This window comes from Callithrix jacchus, chromosome 2 (assembly GCF_049354715.1).
Source record: "Callithrix jacchus isolate 240 chromosome 2, calJac240_pri, whole genome shotgun sequence".
NCBI lineage: Eukaryota > Metazoa > Chordata > Mammalia > Primates > Cebidae > Callithrix > Callithrix jacchus.
In genome coordinates this window covers 10,762,489-10,765,439 of record NC_133503.1, presented here as the reverse complement: position 1 = coordinate 10,765,439, position 2,951 = coordinate 10,762,489, and positions in this window count along the sequence as shown.

Genomic DNA, 2,951 nt, shown 5'->3' with positions numbered 1-2,951 from the left:
GCCGGCTGCAGGTCCTCGGCTCCTTCCGCCTCCTCGCGGCTGTTTCCCTTGGCAACAGCGGAGGAGCCAGCCGGAAGCCACGCCTCCCCGAGGCCACGCCCCACACCGAGTTGCCCAATCCGGTAGCACCGATCAGCCCGTCTCTGCGCCAGGGAGGCCGGGAAGAGGGTCGCGGCCACTTCCGTGCAGGAATGTTCCGGCACCGTCTTTACTTCCATCCTCCTCGCGCAGGTACTGAAACTGCTCCCATAAACTTTATGAAATTAGGGACGACAGGAGGGGGAGAAAGGAAAATGGACTAAGCTTGAAGCACACTCAGCGTTCATCACCTGGTCACCTTAACTCCACAAATAACTTGAACATTGTGAAACGTTTTCCCTTTGAGATATGTTTTCAGGTCCCGCATCCCAGCATAATTACTGACATCAGTTGGTCTGAAGGAGCTCACAGAACCAGACTCAATGGGGACTGCAGTTTCCATAGCCTAAGGATTTCATCCCCGCTTACCCTGACCAGTCAATGACCCCAATTTTCCAGACCCCGACCCTCCGCTATGCCCTTTAAAATCCCAGTCCGGAACTCCTCGGAAAGATGGATTTGATGATCTCCTAGCATCTCTTCCTAGGCACCCTGCCATCATTAAACCTTTTTCTGCTGATAACCCTGCTGCCTCAGTGTAACTAACTGGTCTGTTACACTGCAGGGCGGGTCTAGGCACCTGTTGATCCTGTAGCAATACCTCATGATCTTTATGCCTTACGGCTTACAGAGCCCTTTCATACCACGATCCCCCCATTTGTGTTTATCCCTATTACACCAAAGACAAAACAGGTCTAGGGAGGTCCCTAGGTAATTCCGTTTCATGGCAAAGACAGAATTAGAGCTCAGCTCTTAGATCACGAGATCAATACCGTCCTGGCCAACATGGTGAAACCCTGTCTCTACTAAAAATACAGAAATTAGCTGGGTGTGGGGGATCGCACCTGTAATCTCAGCTACTGAGGAGGCTGAAGCAGGAGAATCGCTTGAACCCGGGAGGTGGAGGTTGCAGTGAGCTGAGATCGCACCACTACACTCCAGCCTGGCCACAGAGCAAGACTCCGTCTCAAAAACTAAACAAACAAAACCCCCAAAAAACTGTGGCACAGAATTGGCCTCCGCTACAGCCAGGGGCAGCTGCATCTTCAGATTGAAGAAAAGGGGCAGGGAACGGGGGAAGGATTCTCTGGAAGGGACTTAAAAGTTAGGGATGTAATGGAACACTCATAATCAAGACCTGTTTCAGCACTTTACAGTTTGAAAAGTGTTTTTGCTGCAGAACAGCTGTTTAAGGTGGACAGCTGGAATATCACTTCCCCAATTACAGATGTTTTAGTAAAGGGGAGGCAACTTGCCCGAGGTCACCAGTGGAAAGTGGTACAACTAGGATTTGAATACAAGGTTGCTGGGTCCCAGCCTTCTGATTTTGTCACTGTTTTCTTCAAATATGTCGCCCATCAACTGTATATAAATTTGACCTGGGGCCACATAGACTACTGAAAAGATACCGGTTGCTTCACTCTCTGTGCTGATGTGGTGGATAACACATCTATTTTTTTTTTTTTTTTTTGAGACGTAGTTTTGCTCTTGTTGCCCAGGCTGGAGTGCAATGGCAGTCTTGGCTCACTGCAACCTCTGCCTCCTGGGTTCAAGCGATTCTCTTGCCTCAGTCTTCTGAGTATCTGGGATTATAGGCACCCACCATCATGCCGGTTTTTAAAAAAATTTTTATTAGAGACGGGTTTCGCCATGTTGGCCAGGCTGGTCTCAAACTCCTGACCTCAGGTGATCTGCTCTCCTCAGCCCCCCAAAGGGCAGCAGGTCTATTCTTGACCCTACCCTTCCCATCCACCCCTCCTGCAGTTTAGGCAGTGTTTGACTTCCTCTCCAGCAACGGATCCTGTCAGCCAGCCCCTCTTCCACAACGTTAACGCCCATGAACTCTGAAACCATAATTTCCTCCTCTTCTCTTTCAGACTAGGGGAGTTAGTGGCTCCCTGCTCATGCTAGTCCCTGAATTACCACACCCTCTGTTCTTTGCTCTCCTTAACTCTGCAACACATTTTATTTCTTTCAATTAGACCTTCTTTTTCTTTTGAGAGAGAGTCTCACTCCGTCACCCAGGCAGGAATGCAGTGGCACAATCTCTGCTCACTGCAACCTCTGCCACCTGGGTTCAAGCTATTCTCATGCCTCAGCCTCCCAAGAAGCTGGGACTACAGGCATGCATCACCATGCCCGGCTAATTTTTGTATTTTCAGTAGATATGGGATTTACCATGTTGGTCAGGCTGGTCTTGAACTCCCAACCTCAGGTAATAAGCCCGCCTTGGCCTCTCAAAGTTCTGGGATTACAGACATGAGCCACCTCGCCCAGCCTCGGTTGGACCTTCTAAGGGTACTTACTACCTTTTTATTTTTCTCTAGTGACCCTGCCCAGTACCCCCTCCGCTCACGTGGTAGAGGTGTTTGGCTCCTTCCCCATACACCCACCCTAGTGTTATCAGCTCCATTTCTTGCCCACAACTGTAGGCTTTGGTTTGACTCAGCTGTAACTGCTGAGTCAAAATCTGTGTAACCCCACAGATTAGAAGCTCCTGCTGACTCTGAAGGAAGGAGGCTCAATTTGGGGGCTTGTGTGTCCTGCTTCAATAGCACAATCATAGCTCACTTCAGCTTTGACCTCCTGGGCTCAAATCGTCCTGCCTCAGCCTCCCAAGTAGTTGGAACCACAGGTGTGTACTACCACACCTAGCTAGCTGCTTCTTTCTTTTCTTTTTTTGAGATGGAGTCTTGCTTTGTCACCAGGCTGGAGTGCAGTAGTGCAATCTTGGCTCACTGCAGCCTCCACCTCCCGGGTTCAAGTGATTCTCCTGCCTCAGTCTCCCGAGTAGCTGGGATTACAGGCACATG